The 12622-nt window shown below is 45.4% G+C and overlaps 1 long non-coding RNA gene across 1 annotated transcript; it reads left to right on the top strand.

Moving 5' to 3' along the window:
- The first annotated feature begins 7819 nt into the window (after positions 1-7819).
- Positions 7820-11211, top strand: LOC134980354 (uncharacterized). Its single transcript, XR_010190380.1, has 2 exons — positions 7820-8741; positions 9000-11211. It is a non-coding gene; the product is annotated as an uncharacterized LOC134980354 (long non-coding RNA).
- The last annotated feature ends 1411 nt before the right edge of the window (positions 11212-12622 follow it).

Raw genomic sequence — 12622 nt, 5'->3', positions numbered from 1 at the left:
ATTGTGCATTAGAGGGTAACACAGTGACTGTGCATAAGAGGATCACACAGTGTGTTAGAGGGTCACACAGTGACTGTGCATAAGGATCACACAGTGTGTTAGAGGGTCACACAGTGACTGTGCATAAGAGGGTCACGCAGTGATTGTGCATTAGAGGGTAACACAGTGACTGTGCATAAGAGGATCACACAGTGTGTTAGAAGGTCACACAGTGACTGTGCATAAGAGGGTCACACAGTGTGTAAGAGGGTCACACATAGGGAGGCCAATCCCGGGATCGGCGGGATCCCGGGATTTAGGCCCAAAAATGGCCGGGATTCAATTCCGGGATTGGAAGCTCCAAACCCGGGGATTGAGGGATCAGCGTTGAGCATCCTCAGGACTCTCAGACGCTGCCCGGCTCCCTCCTCCTGTCTCCTCCTGCGCAGCGTGACCTGTGCCTGTGAGGTCACGCTGCGCTGTCAGCAGCCGCAGAGCCGGAAAGTACGGCGGACTTCACCTGCCGCCTCGTCCCAGCTCCCCCTGCATTCACCCGCCACCTCCTCCCGGCTCCCCAGCACTCACCCGCCGGCTCCCAAGCACTCAACCGCCGGATCCTCCTCACCCGCTAACTCGCTGTGCAGGTTTGTAGGGTTTTTTATGTCTGCAGGGCGGGTGGGGAGGGGCGGGGCGACGGCCGGACACAGTTTAAAGCCAATCCCGGGAATCCCGGGATTGACCATTTTTCAATCCCGATACCCGGGATTGAAAAAATGGCCCGGGATTGGCTTCCCTAGTCACACAGTGACTGTGCATCATACTTGTCTACCTTTGATAAAGCATTTCAGGGAGATTGTGAAAGTAACACCTATAAGCACGGTCGTGTACTGCTACGTCTGAGAGGAGTGTCATAAAAATGACTTACATCCAAATGTAAATGAGGCCCAAAGTTAGTAATATATCTACTTGTTGAAGAAAAGACACTGATATTTTGAAGGATTTGTTTGTGTATTGTGTTTTACAAGAGGTTCCATATACTGTAAGTGGGGATCATTGTGCCGTATAACCAATGCAGGGAAATGGCACTGATGATCCCATTTTTATGTATGTATCTATGATTTCTTCTTTTCCCTAAGAATGTAATAGCTACATACTGTAATTTTGGGTAAGGTGCAATCAGGGAGATTGAGGGAGTGAGGGAGATTGCTGCTATTTCAGGGAGTCTCCTGCAGAATGAGGGAGGGTAGGCAACTATGCTGTGCATAAGAGGATCACACAGTGACTGTGCTTAAGAGGGTCACACAGTGACTGTGCATAAGAGGGTCACACAGTGGCTGTGCATAAGAGGGACACACAGTTTGTAAGAGGCTGTGAATAAGAGAGTCAGAAAGAGGATCACACAGTACTGTGTATAAGAGGCTCACACAGAGACAGTGTACAATAGACTCACACAGTAACTGAATAAGAGATTCACACAGTGTGTAAGAGGCTCACAAAGAGATAGTGTGTAAGAGGGTCACAAAGTGAATGTATATAAGAAGGTTGCACGGAGATTGTATAAGGGTCGCATGGTGACGGTTTGTAATACCCCTTTCTCATACGTCCTAGAGGATGCTGGGGACGCTTCAAGAACCATGGGGTATAGACGGGATTCGCAGGAGACATGGGCACTTTAAGACTTTGAATGGGTGGGAACTGGCTCCTCCGTCTATGCTCCTCCTCCAGACTCCAGTTAGATTCTGTGTCCAGTGAGACTGGATGCACTCTGAGAAGCTCTACTGAGTTTCTCTGAAAAAACTTTTTGTTAGGTTTATTATTTTCAGGGAGAACTGCTGGCAACAGTCTCCCTGCATCGTGGGACTTGGGGGAGAGAAGCAGGACCTACTTCTGTGAGTTTCAAGGCTCTGCTTCTTTGGCTACTGGACACCATTAGCTCCATAGGGTCTGATCGCTAGTTACGCCTAGATGCTCGTTCCCAGAGCCCGCCGTCACCCCCCTTGCAGAGCCAGAAGTCAGAAGACAGGTGAGTAGAAGAAGATCAGAAGACTTCAGTGACGGCTTTGAGGTACCGCACAGCGGCCGCGCTGTGCGCCATGCTCCCACACACACAGGCACTGTAGGGTGCAGGGGGGGGGGCGCCCCTGGGCAGCATATAAATCCTCAATAGAGACTGGCAAACGCTTATGTAAGTGCCTAGGTACTATATCTAACCCCCGCCAGTATAAATATATTAAAGTAATAGCGGGGCTGAAGCGCGCCATTAAGGGGGCGGGGCTTACCCCTCACAGCTCATTTCAGCGCCATTTTCTCCTCGCAGAGACGCTGGTCCTTCCCCTGCACTGCTGTACAGATCACAGTGAAAAACGAGGGGGGGGGGGCACAGTTGATTGGTGCAATATAAGTTAAAAATAAAAAGCACAATATATAATGAGCGCTGTGGAAATGAGCTGGTAAACTCCTTCTGTGTTTCCCTGACAGAATGTACTGGGGTCTATCCCTTATAGCCAGTGTAATGAAGTGACCACGGATGCATGCCTCCGAGGCAGGGGAGCTGTCACACAGGAGGAAAACTTCCAAGGAAGAGGGTCAAGTTAGGATACTTGTCACCACATTAACGGTCTAGAGTTAAGGGCCGTTTATAACGGTTTTCTACAAACAAAAACCGGTGGACGCCCTAGTGACACCGTGGGGGTTTTTCGGTCGGTCTATGTGTTCCCTTCGCTTCCACTCCTTCCAAAAATGCTAAAGATCATGAGAAGAACAAAGGTTCAGGTGATCCTCATTGTTCCAGACTGGTCAAGGAGGGCCTGGTATCCGGATCTTCAGGAATCACTCATAAGAGATCCCTGGCCTCTTCCTCTACGAGGGGATCTGTTATAGCTGGGGCCGTGCGTGTACCAAGACTTACCGCGGCTTCGTTTGACGGCTTGGAGGTTGAACGCCGGATCCTAGCCCGAAGGGGTATTCCCAGTGAAGTCATCCCTACTCTTCTTCAGGCCAGAAAAGGAGTAACGTCGAAACATTACCACCGTATTTGGAGAAAGTATGTGTCTTGGTGTGAAGCCAAGAAGGCTCCTACGGAAGAATTCCAGTTGGGTCGTTTTCTCCATTTTTTCTAACAAGATGGTGTGGATGCGGGTCTTAAGTTGGGCTCGGTTAAGGTTCAGATTTCAGCCTTATCGGTTTTCTTCCAAAAACAATTGGCCTCCTTTCCAGAAGTTCAAACTTTCGTAAAAGGATGTTACACATCCAACCTCCCTTTGTGCCCCTTGTGGCACCATGGGATCTTAACGTGGTGTTGCACTTCCTGCAATCTCATTGGTTTGAACATTTACATAAGGTTGAGTTGAAATTCCTCACTTGGAAAGTGGTCATGCTGTTGGCCTTGGCATCCGCAAGGCGGGTGTCTGATTTAGCGGCTTTGTCTCACAAGAGCCCCTATTTAATCTTCCATGAAGATAGAGCGGAGTTGTGAATCCGTCAGCAATTTCTGCCAAAAGTGGTTTCATTGTTTCACATGAACCAACCTATTGTGGTACCTGTGGCTACTGACGCCTTGGTGAAATAGAAATCTCTTGATGTGGTCAGAGCTTTGATAATTTATGTCGCCAGAACGGCTCAGATTAGGAAAACGGAGGATCTGTTTATCCTGTATGCTCCCAACAAGATTGGGGCTCCTGCTTCCAAGCAGACTATTGCACGCTGGATCTGTAATGCGATTAAGCATGCTCATTCTACAGCTGGATTGCCATTACCGAAATCGGTGAAGGCCCATTCTACCAGAAAGGTGGGCGCATCCTGGGCGGCTGCCGAGGGTTCTTGGCTTTACAGCTTTGCCGAGCAGCTGCTTGGTCAGGTTCAAACACTTTTGCGAAGTTTTTCAAGTTTGATACCCTGGCTGATGAGGACCTCTTGTTGGGTCAATCAGTACTGCAGAGTCATCCGCACTCTTCCGCCCATTCTAGAGCTTTGGTATAAACCCCATGGTTCTTGAAGCGTCCCCAGCATCCTCTAGGACGTATGAGAAAATAGGATTTTAATACCTACCAGTAAATCCTTTTCTCTTAGTCCGTAGAGGATGCTGGGCGCCCGTCCTAGTGCGTACTGTATCTGCAGTTATTGGTTGTGATTACACACAGGTTGTGTTACGGTTTCTGTCAGCATATTGCTGCATATTCTTCATGCCGTTGGCTGGTGTTCTATGGAATGCCACGTTCTGTGGCATGCTTGAGGTGTGAGCTGGTAAGATGCTCACAGTGATTTAACAATAAATTCTTTCCTCGAAATGTCCGTCTCCCTGGGCACAGTTCCTTAAACTGGAGTCTGGAGGAGGGGCGTAGAGGGAGGAGCCAGTTCACACCCATTCAAAGTCTTAAGGTGGCCATCCACTACTCAGACTTGTCTGAACTGCAGATCGCATCAGATTTCTCTTGAACTCTACCGGGAGCGTCCCGGGAATCGGATCAGACCCTGGCTTTAATTTTCATTACATTCACTTCAGATATATCTGATGCAATATATCATGTGCCAGATCGCATCAGATAGATCTGATGCACACATGCTACATGCGATTGATCTGATGCTGCTGCTGCCGCTGTTCCCCCTCTTGGTGGGTGGGAGTGGTCAGGGAGATGCCAGTCAAGTGACGCTTCAGATGAATCTGATCAGATACATCTGAAGTAAAAGAAACAATCCGATGTGCACCTGTTTTCTTCAGATTCAGATAAATAGTTGGGGCAGCCTCAGAGATCTGTAGTTCAGACATATCTGACACGGGAGTGAGCATTGGATCTGAAGAGCCATCCGATGTGACACTTTTCTTCAGATATGACGGTCAGATGCATTGAAATCTGAAGAAAACTGCCCAAATCTGACTAGTGGATGGGGGCCTTTAAAGTGCCCATGTCTCCTGCGGATCCCATCTATACCCCATGGTTCTTGAAGTATCCCCAGCATCCTCTACGGACTAAGAGAAAAGTATTTACTGGTAGGTATTAAAATCCTATTTTTCCACTAGCTTTTAAAACACGGGAAAATGCGCGGGGGCGCGCATTTACCCGTGTTTTTCCCTAGTGGAAAAGGGTCCCCCTGCAAATTCCCGGATCAAGTGATCCGTGAATCCTACCAGGGTAGCTTGCCGGGTTGAACACGTGTTCAACCCGGTAAGCTGTGTAGTGTGAACGGGAGCCGTGTCGAGGCGACACGGCTCCCGTTCACAGTGTATGGGAGGGCGGCGCTGAAAGATCATGTGATCTCCCAGCGCCGCCCCTGCCGCGTCACTAGCAGCGTCACCAACCCTGCAATATGCCGGGTTGGTGAGCGCTGTGGGAAAGTGGGCTGTAGCATGGGTCGCAGCCATATCAGGCTACGACCCGTGCTACAGTGGAAAAGGGGTATAAGAGTGCCTAGATAAGAAGGTGAGACCATGGGGTCCTTATTGGCACCCAGGATCGCATTACAGAATGTGATCATATCGGGTGAATGTATCACCTGGCACAGGTAGGGACAGCCTGTCCCTGCAATGTGCTGAGCGTGGTTCCGGTGTGACCGCCATGCACAGTGACCTTTTCCGGTGGAGGGTTCCTGGAGAACCCTGGCAGAACTGCAGCCCTGATCTGTAGCACATAGGCTACAACGGGCTACCGGCTGCAGGGACCAATATCAGGAATGCTTCACATTCCGGATATTGATTAATCCGGCAGCATCGCATCCCTTATAAAACCCTATTAAGAATGCGGCTGCAGGTGGCAATGGACGTAACGCAGCAGGTATCAGAGATATGCTGTGGTCCCTCCTTTATACATTTGGGATATACTTAATATTTGCAGCTAACTCCTGAAAACTGTTTTTTACAGGTATATAGCAGCAAATATTGGAGCAGATGTATTAACCTGGAGAAGGCATAAGGAAGTGATAAACCAGTGATATGTGCAAGGTGAAAAAGGCACCAGCCAATCAGATCCTAACTGTTCATTTACATAATGGAGCTGATTGGCTGGTGCCTTTATAACCTTGCACATATCACTGGTTTATCACTTCCGTATGCCTTCTCCAGGTTAATACATCTGCCCCATTGTTTGATAAATGGCCCCTATATACAGTAACTCAGGGGCTATGCAAGTGGTTCACAAATGCTGTCATAAAGGCAGTTCAGATTTTAGATACAGGTGACATACAGTATTTTAGTACCTCTTTAACTTATTTGATTATACCATCTGTGCACAAGCAGCGATATCCCTTAAACCTGGACTGTTGGGTTCCATGAGGACCACGTTTGGGAACCACTGGGCTATACTATAGAGGGGTATAGAAAAGGTAACAACACCCAAGTGAAATCTATAAGTAGTATGACAGTACCATGAGGGAGTCACAGAAAAATAAATGTATATTTTTTTTAAATTATATTATTGTAAATAAACCAAAAGTGATTAGTGTTACAGTATAATAATATCCCTAAGAAATTATCTGGGAGATGTGACGTCAATAAGGTATGCAACGAAAGCCAGTATGTACATACTACGAAAGATGGAATGCAATTGAGGCTATAAGAAGACAAGACGGCTGAACAGTAGAACAGTATTTCTGGAGATACAGTAACACTGTAACCAGAAGCCACTCAGAGTAAACTGGAGATAACTGGAACCAGTTGTAAAGGGGATTAGGTGAAAGCGGAACGGTCCGGACTCCGGAACAGTGGATCAAATTAGCTACCTGCCAGGGGCGTAGCTACCATAGGTGCAGGCAGTGCAGCTGCTATGGGGCCCAGAGCTGAGAGGGTCCCACCTTCCTTGTCAAAGTTACATGTGTTATATACATTTTTCACCATTGGGTGGTTTGCAGTCATTGCAAACTGTTGCCTTGGGGCCTGCAATATATCTAGGTATGCCCATGGACCTGCTCATTGTAGTGTGGTATAAAATGAACTGGAGGGCATTTTAATGTTATTTAATATGAACCGGGGCACAATATGAATGGGGAGCACTATATAGCATAATGTGAATTGGGGGTACTGTGCAGCATAATGTGTACTGGCAGCTTTGAATTGTGACATAGGGTGAACTTAAGCGCTACTGCGATTCATTAAAGAAACTAGGGCACTACTATGGGGCATAACATTAAATAAGGCTCTGCTATGGTTCAGAAAATAAACTAGGGCACTATTATAGGGCATAAAATTAATAACTGCTGCAGAGAAGTTTCTCTCTAGAAGCATTGGGATAGGACCCCTTCAAAATGTTGCTATGGGGCCCACAAAGTTCTGGCTACGCCCCTGCTACCTGCAGCAACCTCGGCCACTGTGGATCTTTCTGTGCACTGGTCCCTGCACCATTTGCTGAGTGCCAGCTGTCACATACATGGGGACAGGCACAGAGACCTCACAGCGTCACAGGAGTCCGGACCGTTTTGGCTTTCACACAATCCCTAATAATGGTCCATTTTTGGAATGATGTGTTCTCATGAGATATGCTTTGATAACATTAGTGCAATGAAGTTTTACAAACACCAAAGTAAAACCGCTTTCACATCGCTAACCCGGTAAAGAACCGGCTTTTGAACACGCTTGCGACCCGGGTCTGAACACGCTATACCCCTTTCACATCGCAGTTTGGAGCCGTGTTATTACCGGGTTATTCCCGGGTTGGTGCCTTTCACACTGAACCCGGTTCGCCCTTTGAAAACATTTGTGATGTCATTATAAATGGACTTTTCTGTCTCCTATTGATGAGGTTGCAAAGGTATTACAAGGAGGGGCTGGGGAGTGCTCAGTAGTGCAGCAATCATGGCCGACACAGCACATGTCTCTATAGACTTTGTGATAGTCTCAGCTGTACTACTCTTGGATTCAGCCTGTGAGAGGATATTTGAGCTTCTCACATTCTGTAGCTTGTTCAGCAGCTATGTTATGAGGAGGAGGAGGCTGCAGTATTTGAGAGACACCACCATTCGTCGTCGGCAATACCTGCGCAGGAGGAGATCGTTTATATCTGCTTCTGTGACCACCATACTCAACCTTAACCTCAGTACTCAACGAAAATTGTGGTCTAGAGAACGGCAGCATGGGCAAGTTTTTATGCAAAGTGTACTGAACTTTCAGGATGTTCAGTGGAAGTGTCACTTCAGGATGTCACGTCACACATTCCACTATCTTTTGGATTTAATGTCCCCAGCACTCTCTAGACAGACCACAAACTTCAGGTCACCAATAGAGCCAAGCAGGAGGCTAGCTATAGCATTGTGGTGGTATGCCACTCCAGGTGAATATCGCACAATTGCTTGCCTGTTTGGTGTGGGTATATCTACCGTTTGCACCATTGTACATGAAGTGACCAAAGCATTGGTGGACAACCTATACCACAGATTTATATCTCTTCCGCAAGGCCAGCGTTTGGATGAAACAATTGTGGGATTTGTGGAGTCTGGATATCCGCAGTGTGCAGGTGCAATTGATGGTACCCACATCCCTATAATCGCACCTCATGATAATCATGCCGACTACTACAACAGAAAGGGATGGCATTCCATTGTTTTGCAAGCTGTGGTGGATCATAAGTATTGGTAATGTTCTTATCATTGTGTTTTCTTAATGCTAATTGTTTATAATTAATTTACAACTTAATATATATTTTTATATATTTTTATATAGTTTCACTGACGTATTCATCGGTTGGCCGGGGCGGTCACATGACGCTCGAGTTCTTGCAAACTCTGATCTGTACCGGGTAGCAGAGGACAAGCAAGGGGGCTACCTTTTTCCAAGAGAGGTGATTAATTATTTGTTTAAAAATTTTAATACTTTTGAAAACATGACCAAGAAAAGATGTGTTAAAATGACAAAATGTTCATGAATCAAGCAGGTAATAGATGACTGCAATTTAATTTACATTGGGACCAATTGGCGTTACCTTCAAACATGCTTCCTATGTGCCCGCCAGACTGCCCATCATGGAGGAGTCTGCTCATATTTGTATTCCAATTTCTTATTGCTAACGTACATTTTTTTACATCTATATTCCTACTAGAAATCCAAATTTGTGGACGGAGTGGAGATCCCGGTACACATAATTGGTGATGCAGCCTACCCGTTACGACGATGGCTCATGAAGGGGTTCACCCAACATGTCCAGCTGAGCCCCAATCAAATTACATATACGCACACCCTGAGCTCGGCAAGAATGGTGGTCGAAAATGCCTTTGGACGATTAAAAGGACGTTGGCGCTGTCTTATGAAGCGCAATGATGTAGACATTAATATCATGCCTAACATTGTTGCAGCATGTTGTATTCTGCATAACCTATGTGAGTTTCAGAGGGAGGAATTCCTACCAGAGTGGACAGTGCAGGCCTCTGCTGCGTACCCTGCACTTGATTGTGAGGCCTATTTGGGCGACCATTCTGGAAGTGCAGAACAGATGAGGTCTGCTATAATGGCCAACCTTCCCTCATTACTCCGTTAATTTTTTTCAGTTTGTATATTCTGTTAATTGTTGTTGATACAAAAAAAAAACCTGTTTAGTTGACATTCTGCTACTGTGTCGATACAAATGTACAACATCAATATCCAATTTGAAATGGATGTATCAAGCATTTTGTTTGTTTGTAAGTAAAAATAGGACAAGTCCAAAGATTAACAAAAGGTCAGAGACCGTAGAATTTTAATTTGTATAAAACTTTGGAAAATAAAGTAGTGCAATCGTTACAGTAACAAGTCAAACCAGTAATAGTGCAGTAAAAACACTCCTATGATTTTAAAACAAACCTTTTTTTAAAAACAATAACTATTTAAGTTAAATTACGATAAACAGGAGACTCTGTAGTTGTCTCCGTTTCATCAGAAGGTGATTGGGTGTGTTGAGGTTGTGTATGTCGAGGATGGGTATAGTGAGTTGGAGTTAGTGGAGGTGGGGTTTGTTGGGGTTGGTTATGGCGAGGATGGGTATGGTGTGGCGTTGGTTGAGGTGTGGTATGATTATAGTAGGGGGGTGCAGGGTAATATTGGGTATATGGTTGAGGGTAGTTTGGTGGCACTGTGTGCAGCCCTTCAATGCATTGGAACATTCGGTCAAATATGGACATTTGAAATTCCTGCATTTCTCTCTGACGTTCTCTTGCATCCCTATTATAGGTTTCCTGCATAGAGATCAGCTGCGTCATAAATGTATTGTTCATGTCTTGCTCTGCCTGCAGAAATCGCTCGAGACGTGCATCTTCTCGATCAGCCATAGCAGCGTCCATCTGCTGTAATTTTTCCACCAGGACAGTGGTCATAATTCTTGCAGCTTGCTCCGTTTTATTTGGCCGGCGCCTCCTTGGCGGAACAGTATATACTGCAGACACAAATCAAATAATATGTTATTGGAATTTGCAAAGAGCTTATATAAAATAGCAGTGTTTGCAAACGTGTTTTGTGGCCTCCTTCCACCTACACACTGCATATACTCTGCAACATTTATCATTTTAAATTGTATGCATTTTTTTCACAGATTTATTGACGTTAATGTTTAGAGTTGTTAGTTTGTGTTTAGTTTACGTTAATTGTTAATGTTAGTTATTATGCTTTTAGGATTGTTGTACTTACTGTTTCCACGCAAAGGCTGCGTTTGTGCAATTAGGGCCATTTGACTTGGCCCAGCCGCTGTGTCTTCTGGCGCATCAGTGGTTTCAGTTCTGCTGGGCTCCTGTACAACTGGGTCAGGCATAGTGGTTGCCATCGGTTGCGTATCATCCAGTACTAGTAGTGGAGATGGTGGTGGTGGTGATCGGGTGTCTGGGTCCTGTGCTCGGGTGTCTGGGTCCTGTACGCTGGTGGAAGCAGCACAGGCCTGTCTTGTTTCTGCTGCTGCTATGCTGGAGGATAAGCTAACCGGTGTTGCAAGTGCTGTGTGGCCAAATATGGTGGCACACTGCTCATAATATTGCCACTCCATACGGGCAGCACCACTTCTGTTTCTGTTGTGATCGTGGACCTTATGGAAATTCCTTTTAAGGGCCTTTAGCTTATTGATTACCTGCTGGGAGGTACGGTGGAATCCAGAGGCTGCAAGCATCTTCGTTATGTTTTTGTATGTGATTGCATCCTTAACAGTCCCTGTCATTTGGTGGGTGATTTCCGACTCCCCTCTTATCCGTAACAGCTCCCTAACCTCATCCTCACTCCAGTTTGCCATATTTTCCAAGCACTGTAGCAATGTAGCACTGAATGTAGAAGTATAAATAAAAACACACTGTTTAAAGCGTGATGCCTGTTTATTTCCGGGTTCAGACAGGTGACATCATGCAGGGAGACAACCTATCATCTCCTTTTTAAGATTACCGGGTTGAATATAGCGGGTCTGAGGCTTCACACTGCCAAATGAACCGTTTCTGAACCGTGTAGGATCCTTCTTTTTACACGGGTTGAAATACCGGGTTGTTTGACACGGTAAATTCATAATGGCGCTTTCACACTGCACCTCAAACCGGGTTGACACGGCTCAAACTCGGCAATATACCGGGTTATTTTTGCGATGTGAAAGGGGTATTAGTTACTGAGAAGTTTTAATTTCGGAAAAAAATATTCTAGGGGGTTTAGTATGAAATACCTACAATCAAAATCCGACTATCAAAATCCCGAAAACAATTGACCGACGGTAAAAATCCCGACAAGGTCAAAATACCAACATTTAAAATACCGACAAGGTCAAAATACCGACATTTAAAATACCGACAAGGTCAAAATACCAACATTTAAAATACCGACAAGGTCAAAATACCAACATTTAAAATAACGACAAGGTCAAAATACCGACATTTCAAATGTCAAGAGGTCAAAAAGTCGACACAAGTTTAAAAATGTGTGTATGTCGACATAGATCGACATGAATACTGTTTGAGTGTTCTGCGTCCCCATGCATGACTCGCTGCACTCGCCATGCTTCGGGCACGGTTCCACACTGTGCTCTGCACACTATTATATATCCAGGTCCACTGGGATGGTAAAGTATGAACAAGTCGGTTTCAATGAAATAATCATGAAAAACCGATGTCGACTTTTTGACCTGTCAACATTTTAAATGGCGGTATTTTGACCCTGTCTGTATTTTAAATGTATGTCGGGATTTTGACAGTCAGTCAATGGTTGTCGGGATTTTGACCGTCGGGATTTTGATTGTAGGTAAATTGACCGCACCCCATTCTAGGTAAGTAGGAGATATAATGAATTCAAAGAACGTGTAATTAGTGAGGTAGGTAGATTATACATTGACATTGTTCTCTCTTTACACATAAACCAAGTATCTTGCCAACAAAATCACCGGTGACCGAAAGTGGAACACTGCTGTAGAGAACATTCTGTAGTATAAAAATATGTTGGTCACCTCCATCATGTGAGGCTTCCATGTCATTGGCCTCACTGAGGGTTAGCCAATAAACATACAGTATACTCAGCATTACGATAGAGTTTAGGAAATTTGGTACAATTTATAATTATAATACATTCAGAGTAACCACTATATGCAAACCACTTTGTAAAGCATCATCATCAGTGCAGTAAGTAATCTCAACCCACACTGTACACAATGTATGTATGGTGTGTAGGCAGGTCTGAGCCACTTAGTCAATATTTGCTAATGTCAGCTTGTAATCATGAGGGTTCAGTGGCGTAAGT

This window comes from Pseudophryne corroboree, chromosome 12 (genome assembly GCF_028390025.1).
Source record: "Pseudophryne corroboree isolate aPseCor3 chromosome 12, aPseCor3.hap2, whole genome shotgun sequence".
Lineage (NCBI taxonomy): Eukaryota > Metazoa > Chordata > Amphibia > Anura > Myobatrachidae > Pseudophryne > Pseudophryne corroboree.
Note: the sequence above shows the minus strand (reverse complement) of the source record. Positions and strands in the feature narration are given on the sequence as shown.